This window comes from Silurus meridionalis, chromosome 3 (genome assembly GCF_014805685.1).
Source record: "Silurus meridionalis isolate SWU-2019-XX chromosome 3, ASM1480568v1, whole genome shotgun sequence".
Lineage (NCBI taxonomy): Eukaryota > Metazoa > Chordata > Actinopteri > Siluriformes > Siluridae > Silurus > Silurus meridionalis.
The window spans coordinates 7,658,748-7,676,475 of NC_060886.1; the positions used below are offsets into that span (position 1 = coordinate 7,658,748).

The 17,728-nt window shown below is 37.8% G+C and overlaps 1 long non-coding RNA gene across 1 annotated transcript; it reads left to right on the forward strand.

Moving 5' to 3' along the window:
* The first annotated feature begins 498 nt into the window (after window positions 1–498).
* Window positions 499–1,702, forward strand: LOC124383295. Its single transcript, XR_006925250.1, has 3 exons — window positions 499–566; window positions 735–796; window positions 1,254–1,702. It is a non-coding gene; the product is annotated as an uncharacterized LOC124383295 (long non-coding RNA).
* Window positions 1,703–17,728: the final 16,026 nt, after the last annotated feature.

A 17,728-nucleotide genomic window follows, 5' to 3' on the forward strand; every position in this document is an offset into this window, starting at 1 on the left:
GGAAAAACTCCTGAGATGGTACAGTATGAGCAATAAACCTTGAAAGGAAGCAGACATGGTCTAGCTTTTGTTGTTTGTAGTTGGTAAGTAGCCTTGATCCTTTCTCTGGTATTTCTTTATCCTTAAAATCCTAGTTCCTATTTTTCTGTGTGTTGTTTCATTAAATCTGCACCTGCATCCAGGATTGCTGTTATTTGTATGCAAAAGTGTGTTAGAGGCTCTGTTAGTTCTACAGTCCTTTCAGGTAGATACTCTAGTCCCTGCAGTTCCTACAACCAAGCATATGTAGCTGGTGTAAATTAATTTCTTTATTTTTAATTATTATTATATTTTTTTGTAAGCATGTTTAAAACGATTAGTTGCTTTAATGGAAATGTTTTTTTTTTTTTTAACTCCACGAAATTCAGTAAAAAAAAAGCTTAAGTGAGCCCATTATTCGGTCAGTGTAACCTATATTCATGTTTTGTTTGGGTGGGAGTGTCATTGGTGTGACATCTCTGGAACCTCAGGCTGTAAGTGCATGAGGCGGAGCACACACATTGAGTTTGGTCTCCAAAAATGTTCTGGTATGTCAATACCTGTTATAAAATTTTCTTCTTCATTGCTGGATAGACAAATATGCTAACCAATGGTAACATTTTTCTAAAGTATATAGACTGATTTGATGGATGGCTTAATATGTTAGATTAAATGGGTGTCCATAATGCGCTAATTAATTAACATTGTGTGCTTAGTGTTCTCCAGAAAAGGAGAAGCTGTTTCCAAGCTTGAGACTCTGATTTCTGCCTTGTTGCAAGTATGTTTTTTTTTTTCTTGCTATTAGTATGTATAAAACAAGATCTAGTTGTTTACTGAAACAGTGTGTGATGTACATGGGGCACTGGCAAAGTGAACGGAATCCGATCTAACGGTTATGATTACTGCACATGGCGCCGCCTGTATGAGTTAAAATGCTAAATTAACTAATTCAGTCTGAAGCACAATGTATTATGTTATATATGTATTTGGTATTTCTTTTATGTATTTGTTCATTATACCATGTTCCAATGTTTCATAAGAAATATTTATTTTATGCACAGGTTAACATATAATGATAAAGTGTAGAAGGAATGCATTGTTTGTCATAAAGTAGATAGGAAAGTGATTTATTGACTGGACTGGTTTTGTTTCCATATTTCCATATGTTTATTTTTGGCTTTTGTGAATGTATCAGCCTCAGTCTACTCCCTCTAAATGTTTTCTGTGTACGTCAGAAAAGGAGAAGCTGTTTCTAAGGTTGGGACTTTGATGATTTCTCCCCTGTTGCAAAATAAACACTGGATCTCACTACTGGTGGCCTTCTGGTTCCTGGCTTCAAGATATTTGTCTCATCCATGCTGCACATACAAACATGGGGGACATGGACTACAACTTCCAATACTTTCCTGCTCTCACTCGTCCTCATAAGGATTGAGCACAGGTGTTACCTTTTGTACACACTCTCCTACATACAATATTCAAGAAATGCTCTTTCTCACACACAGTACAAATAAATAATTTTACTTATTCTTGTTTTGCTGACCTTTACCAAGCCTTTTGATCATTTGTACTGCCATTGTGTTCCACAGTTTTTTTTGTCTGTGTTCAATATTGCCTTTCTTATATTATTTCTGTTTGCCAATTTACTGACTTCTACCTGTTTTTGTTTTGTTTTCTATGCATACTAAATTGGATTGTCTAATAAACCTGTAAGCTGCATTTGCATCCGCCTGGAAAAACTTAGGAAATCAATGTGCCACAGTAAAATAGTAGCCCAGCTATTTGTTTAGAACTAACCAAAGTTCATTTTAATTTTATTTGACATAACCATGCAAAAAAAAAAAACTTGATATGATACTACATTTGTGCTTACGCAGCCAAGTGCATAATGATCAGATAAGCGGTGCACAAATTTCAGCCAGTGTGCATTGTAAGACTTCACACAGGATGCGGTTGCAGATGCCCCCCTTGACAGGTTTTTATTAGAGTTAAGGAGTTGAGGATAGAAAACGTGTGGTGAAATGTCACTAGGCTTGCACGCTGCATGCAGAGTGGAGCTGACGGTTGGCCTTTTTACGCTGACGTATAGGAAGCGCTGGATAGACCCTTAAACCACAAGGCTAGCACAATATGAGTCAACTCTGCTTGTTTTGATTACAAACAAGTCACATTTATGGTCATTAGAAAAACAGTTTTAAATACTGATGCTGAAAATGATATTAAATGACAAACACTTGTGTGACAGGTTGAATATGATATCCAATAAACTACTTTCTAGAAATAAATATAAAATAAAACAGTACAAGATTTGTTAAACAGGATTATATATTAATAGTTTGGCTGAGTGTGTTTCTGTATTCCTAAAACAGGATCATGTCTCGCTATTTTAGATTTTTGTGCTCTTCAGTAGGTTCACATGGATATGAGCTGGCAGGGGGAAGATGAGGAGAAAGATGAAATGACATTTTTACATGTGACCTGACATGAGTTGAACAGCATAGAGCAGTACGGCATACAGCAGCAGCTTGTGACCATTAGCTGTATTGGGTAATAATGGAAAACCAAAATGAAATAAACATGCTATTACATCTGACTTATGCCCTAGAATAATATATCTAAAGAGATTTGTACAGTAACCCTGTAGTCAATAATGTAAAATCATCCAGACATTGCAGCTTGTTTTGAGTGAACCTTTAGATTAATCATTGCATACTTGCATTTGATGCAGCAAATTATCTCTCACAGTATGCGAGAAACCCACAAAAAACTGAAAACAATGTGGTTACATTGGTATTTGTTGTTCTTCTCATTTCTGACCATGGTTCAAAATAACTCCATGTAAACAGAAGTGAGGCAGAGGGGAAACTGACCAGTGAATATGCAATGTCTAGAAATTGACCAAATAAACTGCACGAATTCCAAGACCATTTTCAATTATTTATCATTCAGAAGGCCAGATGCTTGTTTTATATCTTGTCATTTCTCAGCTGGACTCATGCTACTTGCTCTTGGCAGGTCTGCCTCTGAAGGACATTTGATTCCTGTAGCTGACCGTCTAACCCACAGCACATATGTTACCTTGAAATCTAGCACAAAATTCAAAATCACACCAAACTAACAAAGTTTTAGACATTTTTAGGTTTACTACTTGCATTTAACATCTGTTTATTGGCATGTTTTTGTGAGTATGAAATAAAACCAGAGAACCACAAGGTAAATCAATCAATGCTTTATGTAGGTGTGGGGTACCTGGAAATTTAACATGATGCAGTGGCCAAAGTTAAAACCATCACAGACATTAACCACAGGTATCATGTGCGCTAGCCGCAGTGGGCTGATTCCCCCCTGTCTTCTGCTTTGGTGGTCTCATTCAAGATATATTTAGCACAGATAAGTGCTCTTCATTCATACTGAAACCCTGGAGGAAGTCACCATGAGGGCCTGCGGATACAAAACAAAATCTACACAAGCCAAACAAATCGCCCACCAAAGATTTTGCACCAGGACTCAGCTAATGTAAAGTAAAATCAATCAGAATCAGAAATGAGGTCAAAATGAATGAATGTAGATTGTGTGAGCTATGGAGATCAGTGCCATGCCTACACAGTTCTGAAGTGTTTCTGTGGTTATCTGCATTGCACTGCTTTCACAGGTCTGAATCATCTCATGCCCTAATTATAAAGCTTATCAGTAGTTATATCTTACAATTCTATTCTAAGACTAGAAGATATAACATCGATGTATAGTATTTTCTATGTAACATGGTTACATCTGCCATGTGGGTGTGAAACAAAGCATAGAGAGTTATGGTGTATGTTATAACCTTGGGCTGTAACCAAATAATTTTTCAGAATAAAACAGATGAAGTGTTTTAGCTGTAAATACGAGGCACATGATTCAACTTTTCTTTTCAGAAAAACAATTCAGAGGCCATCTGACTAGAGAAGTGCATCAGTACTAAAGTCCTGAAAGACACAAGAGAATAGTTAGGTTTTTACTTTCATAAGAGTGTACAATGCACAATCATTCTTTCTTAGTAGCTGCCTGGTGTAAGTCATGGTGGCTTACATTATGTTGCTAGTTTGTACTTTGGAAGATTGACAAGGATTTTTTTACTGAAATATTCTGTATCATTCACTCTATCGTTCAAATCAGATTATTACACCTTAAAAGTATAATGTGCAGATCACTTGCTTAGTTATTACTTCAGTTAAAGTACTTTCAATGGACTTAAGTGTTAAAAGTGAAATTAGTGATCTATGCGAACTCTGTGTGAATAATAGATAAAGTTCAGTGTTCCATTCTCCTGTACATTGAACCTAAGTAAGATGACAGTTTTATATAGTGATAGACAAGCAGTGAGAGAACCCTTACTTTACTCATGCACTCTCACCGGGACAATTGGGTTATGCTGATGCTCTCACCATGCTTCTCATTTTGCACATTAATACGTTTCTCTTCAAAGTTTTGAAGAGCTTCATGTAAAATGTATTTGAGAAAACGATATTACAAATAAAAATGTAGTGAACACAATGTTCCCCAAATGAAAATATTATTTGTATATTTGTACTTTGAAAGAAAAATGCTTTTGTCAGAGCCTTAAATTGGTTTGGTTTTTGTTGTTTGTTTGAAGGAAATAATTGCAATAAAATTGAATTTATAAAAGAAGTGTTATAATAAAATCAAGGTCCTTGGATGACACAAAGCCTGAATCCCTAAAAGCATTACAGACTTAAAACATTTAAAGAAATAGAAATCATGAACAGACTGCATAATATGCACCCATTCCTCAACACAAATAGTCATTGCTGGACTCAACACCCACTACCTTCTACCTTATACTGTCTTTTTGCACAACACCACACTTACATTTCACTTGCACATCTTGCACAGCTGCACATTAGTAGGTGATAATCATAAAAAAGACACACTTTTTCTGCCTCATCAGAATGTGAATTTAAAACACTCCAACATATGTTTATTCCACATTTTTTGTAATGTCTATTCTATTTTTCTTGTAAATTCTTTAGAAAATGTTTAAGTTGAATGCAATTATAATTTATCATTATAACATTTAAAAGTCTATTCTATTCTATATTTATTCCATAATTCTGGTATTGTGATTAGTTTTATTCTTTGTTCCTTAACATCAGAAGAACCGTCATAAAACAGCACTTCACTGCATGTCATATTGTGTATGGTTATGTTTGTGGCCAATACAATTTTAATTGAATTTGCTGCCCATTATTTGCTAAACATTCAGCTAATTAATATCAGAATGAAGTAAAAGCCCTTGAAGTTGGTCTAAATAAAGGCACATCTTATAAACTGAGCCTACTATTATGATAAACCCCCTCTTTTAAAACTGAATACTCACTGTATCTCTCACGCACACACACACACACACACACACACACACACACACACACACACACACACACACACTCACACTCACATTTTCATTACATTCTCAAAATGAAAATGTCAGCTCTAATGCTGTATATGTTTGTGTAATCAGAGGCTTCATTTAGCAAACAGTATTACTGCTGGTGGGTGGTAAAGGGGAACCTTTGCTCACATTCTGCTATCGTTTCATGTAGAGTTAGTAACCTGCTGTAATAGTCATCGCTACTTCCCAGAAATGATAGCGCATAGTATAGAGAAGCATGCTCATTAGTGGAGGAGGAGGAAGAGAAGGCGTAGGTGGAGTTTGAGAGTGTACACTAACGGAGGATAAAAGCACAAAGCTGTGTGTGTGTGTGTGTGTGTGTGTGTGTGTGTGGGTGGGTGTGTGTCCTAATGAAACTCTAGAGATGAGGAGTATGAATACAGGGACATTTTGTATTTTTTTGTATAATTTTTCAAACCTTTTTTTAACTTTTTATATTTGGTTCATTATAATGTTCACCATGATATTATCAGCATTTATTTTAAGCTTTTTTAGTCCTGAAATTCCCCCCAACATCACACATTAGGAGCAAACTGACTGGTCAAATGGGCTAATACTGTATATCTAATTATACTGTATCTTATTCATTAACAAAGAAAAAAATAAGAGTGATTTGTGATTTTTAATACTACGTCTCTCTATATATATAAAAAATATAATTTACACAGGAAGTAGTATAAGAAATAAGGTTAATGTATTATATGTATTATAATAAGGGCTGTAAGTTATGTCATAATATGCTTCTTTTCTGAAATATTGTCAATCATTTCTATACTTAAATAAAAGCTTAATAAATTAAATTCAAACTGAAAGTCTCGCTATACTTTAAAACTTTAAAAAAATACTGTTTTTGAGGGTTGACTATTGTTTATTTAATTATATTTATTGGTATTTGTTAATATGTTAATTATTATTAAGTAAAGTATTGTGTATTCCATTATGAATAAACAAACATTTTCATTTTCTTAAAACTGAAATAAACATGTCAGAACTTCTGAGAGAAACTGAAAAAACAACCACTGAAACACACTCGTATATTATCATGGGCCATATTATTTACAGAAAAGTGCTGCACAAGCTTTGCCTATGGTATGTGAAAGAGCTGCACATATCACACCTTCGCTTTGTGCTCAAGCACATCATGTGAAGAAATACAAGTCAACCCACCTCCGCACTGGTGGCTTTTTCAACTTAAGGATTGGATGTGCCTACCCTGCATCACCTGTCTCTCTGTCCTCTCAAAATGGTGATATGGACGTGTAACGAGGACAGATGTTAGATTTCAATACTTTTTTTGTTTTTCTTAGCACATTCCAACATGTGTAGGAGTGCACACCTGCTGCTGCTTTTGCAGGAGTGCAACGTGGCAGACAGAGCGAGGTGTTAGATATGATAAGATCATAAAGTGTCACAAGAGAGTGCACCATCTGATCAGACTCCAAACAGTACAAGTAATGGCAAATACTAAAAATATATATTTCATAAAGTTGATCTATGAACAAATGCTAACTACAGTAGTTAAATGCTGATTTGTGACATTTTGTTATTGTGAATTATTTAATAATCAGCTTCAACACTATTGCTATAATGATGAGCTCATGGTAACAATGCTATTGAGATCTGTAAGTAAAACAGGTCAGTGTTTTAAGTGGGGGGAAATATCAATCAGTTACAGTAACTGCTTATCCTCTTCAGAAATTTCCCCACTGTGGGACAAATATATCATATAAATACATATTATATAAGGTATATCATATCTTATGATTTGGAGCCTAACCTAGAAACACTGGCCATTTATACTTATTTCCACTTGGGACAATTTTTATTAGTTCATCTACTGACATGTTTTTAGGACATGAGAAAACTGGAGGAAATTGTGGAGAACATGTAAAACTCACTGGCACCTGTATTCATAGCAACTAGTTTCCAACTAATTAATCATGATTGTAAATCATGAATATAAAAATAGATATTATGAGTCAGGCAGTGATTCATGCAGTAGTACTGTATGCAAAATCATGATCCCTCTAAACAGTTACTTCAATTAGGGTACAATATTCGGCAATCAGATATTTATTTATCAATCATTGGACGCCTATTTGAAAGCTGGCAGCCTGCTCGTTTCTTACCTTCACCACCTTCTTCTACATGGGTCAATTTTTTTATTCTGATCAAGTCTGGCCAAACTACTAAGTAGGCACCAGTCAGAGGCTGCAGTTTTATGATGTCATCATGTAAGCTATAGTATTTTAAAACTACAAATTTACAAAACAGTAAAGTATTTTGATACAAAATATGAAGACATTTTTATCAACCCTTTCAAATACAAATTACAAAAACCTATTTTATATTTTAAATGTGTTTGAAATACATGTATATTAAATACCGCCCATCTTTGCTTGCTGCACTACTTTGTTTAACATTTAATCATGTCAGATACTGCAGCAGTTTTTATTAATAATCTCCCAGAGTTATGTAATGAATCAATGTTCTGCTACACTCTAGATAATGTAGCTCCCATGAAATAAAAATGATTAAAGTGAAAATATTAGCATTGTGGTATAATGATCATATGTGGATTCCCTGGTGGTCTAGTGGTTAGGATTCGGCGCTCTCACCGCCGTGGCCTGGGTTTGATTCCCGGTCAGGGAACCGAACAAAGCCATTAGGGTTGCACAAGCCAGTGCACTCTTAGTGCCGGTCCCAAGCCCGGATAAATGGGGAGAGGTTGTGTTAGGAAGAACATCCAGCGTAAAAACATGCCAAATCGAACATGCGGATCACAAATACGGATGATCTGCTGTAGCGACCACTAATGGGAGAAGCTGAAAGAAAGTTTTTGGTATAATGATCATATGCATATATTAAATCAAAATATTTCAAACAGTTTGGAAGGAGAACCTCCTGAGTTATAGAAAAGCTCAGTGCTGCTAGTTCAGCATATCTTTCTATCCTTATAGAAGATGACTAGATTTCCTAGAATCCTAGATCATTATTCAGGACTGTGGCAAAATAAACTAGGAATAGATGCACCATACTCGTATGCACATCATCAATAGGCAGGGATTATATCAAGAACTTTTATCAATGATAAAATGGGAAATACAGGGCAAAAAATCCAGTCTATTAATATAAATCTATGCTATTTTATAAACACCCTTTTACATAGCACTATAATTACAACAGATTAGCAATTGCAAAGTTTTACTCCTATTCAAGAAATTTAATTAATTACCATCAACCTGTGTTCTAGATTTTTTACCTACATTTTGCAGCTTTTGACATGAATGATCATAATATTCTCCTTGCTAGACTAGGAAATGTTGTTGGAATTACTTTTTCCTAGCTTAGGTCTTATTTGACTGATCAGTTTGTTAATGTAAATGTTCTCTACACTTAAATCTTTACACTTAAAGGTAAATTTTGGTGTTTTGTAAGTACCTGTCTTAGGCCCGCTGCTTCTTTCTTTACATATGCTACCTCTGGGTGAAATTATTCATAAACATGGTATTAGCTTCCATTTCTATGTTGACGGTACACAAGTGTTCCCACAAAGACAGATTAGACATCATCTTAATAATGTTGAAGAATGTGTAAAGGACATTAGACAGTGAATGCATGTTAAATTTCCTTCTGCTAAACTCTGATAAGATAGAAGTACTATTACTAGGACCACAAGCAGCCAGAAGTAAACTTTATGATTACATAGCATTTCTGGATGGTCTTTCTGTCTCAGAATGAACAACAGTAAAAGATAATGGTGTGACTGTTGACTTTAATTTTTCCTTAATGCTCATGTGGATAACATTCCCATGATAGCCTTCTTTTATCTTAGAGATATTGCTAAAATAAGTAATATGATGTTATAATGCAGAAAAACTGGTTCATGCTTTTGTTACATCTAGATTAGACTATTGTACTGCCTTACTGTCAGGATATCATAGTACTTGCATAAGTAAGCTTCAGTTAGTCCTGAATGCGGCAGCAAGTGTCCTTACCAGAACCAGGAAATATGAGCACGATTCGGTAAAGTGGTCTCATGCCACAGTATCTAAGCAAATGTTTTTTTCCATTATGATCTGCCACACCTACTTTGATCCAAAAGAGCAGGCTAGTTGTTGGAACCTTAAATAATGTAGACTATAGCAGGGGGCTGAACTTTCTCTTAAATTCCAGTTAGGAAATAGCAGGTGTTCAAGTCGAGGCTGAAAACATATATTTAGTCAAGTCTTTTGTCAGTAGGTTTTTCTTAGGTCAAAGAGCATATTTGGAGGGATCATGAGTATAGAGTATTTTAGTGAACTAGGATATTTGGATGCTGTCGCAAAACCCCTCCCCCCACAACCCCTACCCCACCCCATCTGACACGATTACATACCTTACAGTGTCTTTAAAATTTTATGTAACAATAAGGATACTTAATAATCCATATTTCTCTCTCCCTGTCAACTCTTTACTCTCTCTCTCTTTTGAGTTAAACATGCTTCTGAGATAGCAGTGGCCAATGCTCCTTCCCCTTTCTTCACTTCGGATCTGCTGGATAAACTTATAGGGAACTTATAGGCACTAAACTTATACATTCAAGCTTCAAAACCATTTTATCTTTGTAAATCTGCTTTGGGACAATGTTCACTATACAAATAATACAAAATTAATCTGAATTGATATTAATATGTGGTGCTGGGTGATGTGTTAACGGCATCCTTAGTAGTTGCCTGGTCATGGTCATTGTGGTTTAAATGATGCTATTAGAATTAAATAGAACTAAAACAAAAAGTTTTATTTGTGGTCTATAACAAACAAATAAATTGATAAGTAGGATTAAAAGGAGTCTTATAAACATCCCAAGCATCTTTATTTGTGGCCAATGATATAATTTAGGTGTCCAACTTAGGCTATATGATAAAGACCATCCTCATTTTTCCACTTCTGTATATTACCTTTACCCAAGAGAAAAAAAATCTGAGGGGATACCATACAAGGAAGCCCAAACAATGTCAGTCTTAAATGCCCATGGATTTTATAGACTGGCTGAGCAGTACACACTGACTAGGCATAACATTATGACATTATAACACTGATTATCTCTTTATCATGGCACCTGTATTGGGTGGGATATACTAGGCAGCAAGTGAATTTTTTTCCCCTCAGAGTTAATGTGTTGAAAGCAGGCAAAGAGTAAGGATTTGAGCAAGTTTGACGAGGGCCAAATTGTGATGGCTAGACGACTGGGTCAGAGCATGTCCATAATTGCAGCTCTGGTGGGCTAACCCTAACCATAACCCTGCAGTGGTCAGTATCTATCAAAGTGGTCTAAGAAAGGAAAAGTGGTGAACCGGTGATAGGGTCATGGGGGCTAAGGCTCATTTATACACAACGAAAGCGAAGACTGGCTCATGTGGTCTGATCCAACAGATGAAATTCTGTAGCTCAAATTGCTGAAGAATTTAATGCTGTTAATGTTTGACAGGTAAGGACTGTCACAGTATTAGGCAGAAGCTTTTTAATGTTAGGCCTGATCTGCAGTAATAAAGTTCAGTTCAATCAAATTCAATTCATTTTTATTTGCATAGCGCTTTTAACAATGAACATTGTCTCAAATCAGCTTTAATGTGCAACAGATAATGTGGTGATAAAAAATGTACAAAATATTCTTTATAAGTGTAAGTTTGTCCCTGATGAGCAAGCCGGTGGTGACTGTGGGAAGGAAAAACTCCCAAGATGGCATAAGGAAGAAACCTTAAAAGGAACCAGAAAACTATGTTACGGGGTACAGTGATGGTAATCAGAAGCAATCTGTAGTCCTGAGTCAGTATAGCAGACTGTTGACATTAACTAAAGTCCAAATCAAAGCTCCCATTCTTACTCCAGAATTACATGGAACCACCCAAGGCACTGATGAGAAACAATCCCCAGCTGCACAGAGTGGCCCTTTCAGTTATGATCAAAGTTATGCCTGATCAGTGTATATCTACAACCTAAGCCTGCTACTTGAAATTATTTCTGGTGCTTTGGAAAATATCTTGCTTTTCTCCCGGCCCAAGAAAAATAAACCATGTAAAAGTGATCTGCATGACCATATCTTTAGTGAAAAATGTGAGACTTTTCTCTGGTCAGACGAATTTAAATCTTTTTGGAAACCATGAACACCACATCCTCCAGACTCAAGTGAAGAATTTGGCTTGTAATCAGCACTTAGCTGCAAAAAAAAGCTGCATCTTTAATGGTATAGAAGTACACCCACCAATGTGCGACACCTGCCAGTATGCGATTTACTGAGCTTTTCGTCCCGTTAAGCCAAAAATGGATAAATCCAAGAAAACAAAAGTTTGAGGTTTAGGAGCAAAACTCACATTAACCAGGTAAGATAAATATTTTAATTGCCTATTATTTTGCAAATATATATTTTACATTGTTCATTGACATACCTTCTCAATCAGGTAATCTGATTGAGAAGTTTGGTTGTGAACAGGTGGATTTCTTTAAATTCTTTGAAATATTTGATGATATTATGTTCTATAAATTATGAGATATTTAACTGGTTTGCAATTTTATGTTGTTATGTTTTATTTTGAAAGTGGCTTTGTAGCATTTGTAGTCTTTCACAGATTGGATCTTTATTTAGAGAGTCTGCCTCTTTAAGATATACTATTCATTCCCAATCATATTAATGACCTGTTGTTTATTTACATATTATTGACCTGTTGTTAATTATTTGCTAAATGTTTCCCCAACTGTTTAAGATGTGATACTTACTTTTTCTAGCCTTTTTTTTTACCTTTTGTGAGCTGTGTTGCAGCCATTAAATTCAAAATGACTTTTTTGGAATTGGGGTTGTACTTTTTGTTTTTAGTTTGTTTATACTGTGGACTCGAAGAGGTGCCCTGATAATAGTAAGGTTACTATAAACAAACTATAATATACATACTGTATAACTCTATATAGCTATGAACAGTCATTCTTAACCAGCCTCCCTCTAAAAAAAAACACACAGCTTGACATAAGAGAAAGCTTGAAGCTGTTCTGCCCTAAAGACTTTCCCATGTAAAAAATGTAAAGTTAAATTTTCAAAAGACTCCTCCCTACATGCATAATAAATCTCATTACATTATCAATGATTACACACATCTATTGAATACAGTATGTGAAGTGTCCACTGTATGAAAATGATAGATTATTAAAGCACTGAGGGAATGTCAAAACAGATTTAATATTAAAGCCAAAGTATCTCTGAGGTCCTCTAGTGGCTGACTGATGTACAATTTTCTAACCCTAATCATTCCAAGCTTAGTAAATATGACTCATACCATATCCTCGATTTTAAACTGTAGATGAACAAATTTCTTCTAAGGGGTTAAACATGCACATTTCTCCACTAAGTTCTTGACTGTTATAACCTTTTTCTGTTCTGTTGTTTTTTCTTTTATTCCTGCTGTCTAAGCTAGCACATTGTACTGATAGCAAACCAGCATGAGTCAGCAAAGTGATCACGTACACCATGTGGAGATGGACTGGCAAAATGTCATAGTTATCTTATAACAACCTTACTGATTAACTTTATGAACTTAGTAAACAATCGAAAATGACTGTCATGCTAGGCAGTCATCCTTTTTTAACTCCAACAGGTAGAAAGGTAGGACTTTATTGGCATTGCATAGTGCAGGTACACAGGAACAAAATACAATTTAGCATCTACTAGAAGTATCAGAAATATATGTGCAGCATGTAATATAGCCTTCTCTGCTGGCCTAAACCCTATCAGAAGCACTATACTACATTTACAACCTAAATTCTAATATTTGTTTTATGAAATTTTATTAATTTATTCCCAACAGTTTGTTCTCTTCATTTCTTCACTAGCATTTCTCTTGGCTGCACTGCTTCCAGTACGTGTATGTGGATGTTAGAGTTTTTGTCAAATTAGATTTCAGCCTCTATGTGCTGCCATGTCAATCTAATCTGCCCAGGGCCGTCAAAGTCAGTATTGCTGGCCTTTTCACTATAGTCTCCTTAAGAAATAGCTCTGTTTCTTTAACCAATCGGATTCTCCTCACAGGGACAGCTTTCTGGCCCAGAATAACGTCAGCATTTTTCCGTCCTCTGATTGGTTGGTCAGAGGGAAACTGTTACAGCCAAGTTCAACTTGCAAAACACGTGTAGCGCTTTGCACACATTAATACATGTGAGTTAGACTTTTTTATGCTAACAGTGGAAGATAAATTGATTTTGTCTCAGACACACTTTGAAAATACATTTTCAAGAAAATCTAGATATCGTAAGGAAAGATCGGGCAACACAGAAACTAACTAGCATGTCTCATCCTGGGAAATGGTTTATTTGCCACTTCCAGACCAGTGAATATGAGTGGTACCACTGGCTTAAAGCTTCTGAGGAGCGGTGCAAATTTTGAGTCTGCATCTCTGGTAAGTAGATTGTATTTTACATAAATTTTTAATGTTTTTGTCATGTTATTAGACAAATATTGATTCTAAACTGCTCAAGATGATGTAGCTGGCACAGTTGCGGTTGTAGTGTAGAGGGTTGGAACTTGCTTTAATAAAATGGTATTTACCCTCCATATGTGAAATGCCTCTCTCTTTGTAATGCCACGAATTGTTATACTGCGTTTTTGTATAGTATTGATGGTTTCTATAACTGCGACGTGATAGTGGGGGAATTAAGAGGTGGATTCAGGAAAGTCCCCACTGAAGGCCCAGGTACCAATGCACTGTAATATATGGATAAATGTACATCAAATACATAAAAGGCTGTGGGCAATGTAGAAATATGCTGAAGCAGGTGAGCAAGGGCACTAAGGAAAAATATTATATATACTGTATATATATATACCCGGTTATGTTGATGTCCTAGGGGGTCGCCAAAAAGCATCGAGGTAACCGATGATCGAGATAAACGAAAATCAAAATGGCGGCAGTATATTAACGTGCTTGAAATTTCTTTATGTACATGATGTGCGTTAATAAATGAGAATGTGCATGCACGTGTTTTTAAAGGGTTTTTTTACACAACAGCGTTGCCGCGATTTGTTTGATGAAGACATGCTATAAAAATACATGGAGTACATGTTTATCTGTCAGGAATCCACCTGCCACGCCCCCTTCGGGCGTGTCAGGTGCTTTCTCAGCCGCTTTCTCTGAAGCTCCGCTTTAATCGCGCACATATGGTGCTCGTTTATCATCATCACCAGCTCCTATTTAAACTTCCACACTCTCACTGTCCGTTATTGTTGGTATATGTTGGTTCACGGCGGTCGTTGTTATCGCGCATGCGTATCCTGGTACGTGCCTTCCCACCGGCACTCTCTCAACGGCTGCGCTTTTCTTCCCAAAGCGCACCGCGGATTCCCCCCCGATCCTGCAGGTGTTCATTCTATGCTTTTGCTGGTCATCACACGTTCCTCCCAATCAGCGCATAACATTTAACAATAAAAGGCATATGTGCACTAACTAACAGCAGAGATTCACCAGTATACAATACAACACCTGTAGCAGCTGTAAGGCTTAATTTTTTCGCCACTTACGCGAGTTCTTCTGCGGCTGCACCGAGATAACCGACGTTAAATGGCAAATTTTTCCCCCCTTGTGCTCGAGATATAAGGGTTCGGCAACATAAAAAAAGACATAACCGATAAAAAATGCTTAGAAAAAGCGAGAATTTGGCGTTCCACTTCAAAAACGACGACTTAATAGGGTTGTCGAGATAACCGAGGGCGAGATAACCGGGTTCCACTGTATATGTATATATATATATATATATATATATATATATATATATATATATATATATATATATGTGTGTGTGTGTGTTTATATATTTCCAGAATGATATAGAATTTACAGAGTGGAGCAGAACTGCACGATGATTACTGTAGTAGAATGGGTAAAGTATCAGTGAGCTATCAATATCCTAGCGGTGTACTGTAGAGTTCAGTAGAGTGATGGTAGATGGAAAAAGCTGGCCCTGCTGCTTTTCAGCTTTTCTTTATTTCTGTATCTCTTACTTGCTGAGAAGTTAAAACGTTTTTGACTGAAGTGTGTAAGGAGTCCTTTATGATGATGTGAGATCTGCGCAGACATTTGATGTTGTGAAGGTGCTTAATGGCAGTGTAACAAACTCCACTGGTTTCTTGTTGGAAGAAAGAGAGACAGGCAAAAGTTCACTAAGCAGAGCTTTCTTTTATTAACTTTCATTTTCACCCCGGCGCTTTCCTTTTCAGTACTCATGCCGGGGCTCACCCACTCGCGGATCGGTTTGCCTTCCTCCGGCACCCTTCCGCCCATCTCTGCTTGGTGGTGCTCTCCAAGGCTGGTGACTCGCTCCTCTTTATTGGCATCACTAGACTGAAACAGAGCTCACTAATCAGTCTAATCAGCTGTAGGTGTTTCCTACCACTCGTTTCTTCCACTCGTTTTTTTTTTGTTATTTTGGGCTGAGTTAAGTCATGGGCCAAATTTGACATGCTAACACAAAATATGTGGGCAGATTTCTAACAAATGTTAATATATTAATATGATGTGAGATACCAGCAGTTACCAGCATGACACTAAAACAGGTGGTAGTAATGGCTACTTTTTTTTACTTAAGTACATGTCAGAGCCCAAACTTCACTTTAACTTAAGTGAAAAACTGTGCTCAACTTTTACCAGAGTGTATAAAACATGAGTATCTGTACTTCTACTCAAGTGAAGGATGTTTGTATTTTTGCCATCTCTGTCTATCACTGATATCTTGCATGAATCTACAAAGCATTGCTGTTTTACACAAATTGGTTTGATTTGGCCCAACATGTTATATACGAGAAGTGGGGAAAATGCCATATGTAGCCCTAGTTCCCAGAGGGAAAGAGACGCTGCGTCGTAAAGCTACAAATGGCTGCGCGGTGGTAGTGGCACTGGCTTCTGCACAGAGAGAAGGTAAGCACCGCAGGGATGCAGAGAGTGTGGCACAGAAATGCAGCGTCTTGTTCCCTCGGGGAACTAGGGTTACATACGTAACCTAGAGACGTTCCCCATTCGGGAACTTCGAGCTGCGTCATAACGCTTGGGAACAAGTGTCAAATCACGCCACACTGACCAGACCCTGCCTAATGTGTGAGGGCTTTGGCACCTGCATGCAGGACAGAGGAGCCCGGAGTGGCTCTAAGGTCAAGGTCATAAAATCTTACGAAGGTCACAGATGTCCTGGAGTTACACTCCAGCGGACCAGGCCTTAGAGGCCGACAAGATGGCATCCACTACCCACCCGCTTAACGTCTGCTTATTGGCCAGGAAGCCTTTCCTATTAGGGCCATAGCAGACATACAGCTGCTCCAACTTCCTCCATGGACTCATCTGGGGGCTAGAAACGAAGGAGGGCAAAATGCCTGTAACACAACAGGTCGTGTGGGAGCCGTAGGCATCTTAGATACGTACCCAGGCTTTGCTTATAGAAACACTCTGGCAAATTTCAGGCGCAAAAAGTATAGGGCCACGGACAGAGCCTGCAGATCCCAGATCCTCTTCAGGGAGAAAATCGCCAAAAGAAAGGCGGTCTTGACCAACAGGTACCTAAGGGCCACTTCGGCCAAGAGTTCGAAGGGGGGCTTGGATAGAGCCGCCAACACAACTACCAAGTCCCAGACAGACACTCAGGGTCGCGTCCCGGGCCTCAGAGCCTGGAGGAAACGTGTCACCAGAGGGTGCCTACCCAGTGACTGCCATGCAGGGTGATATATGCCGCGATGGCGGACATGTAAACCTTCAGGGTTGAAGGGGATAACCCTGTGGCAAAATGTTCCTGTAAAAACTTCAGAACTAAGCCAATCAGGCAGTTAACTGGGTCCTACACCATGACGTGAACAGCCAGCACCGTGCGGCGTACAACCTCCTCGTGAAGGGACTACTACCTCAGTAGAGAGACCAGCTGCTACGAACTCTGCCCCCTCAGGGGCCACAGCTTTCACAACTCCAGGTGGGGGTGAACCAGGTTTCGCCTGCCTGCAAGAGGAGATCCCACCTGAAAGGAATTTCCCACGGAGGGCCCTTGAGCAGGGACACCAGGTCTGCAAACCATGGCTTGCCCGGCCATCGAGGCGCTACCAGGAGGAGACAGACTCCTTCCTGGCGAACTCTCTCTAGAACTTCCAAAAGCAGCGCGATCAGGGGAAGGGCGTACAGGCGTAGCCTTGGCCACGACCATGGCATCCAGCCCTAACAAGGCTGGGTGAGAGAGAGAAAACCTCGTTGTGGAGTTGCCATTCCA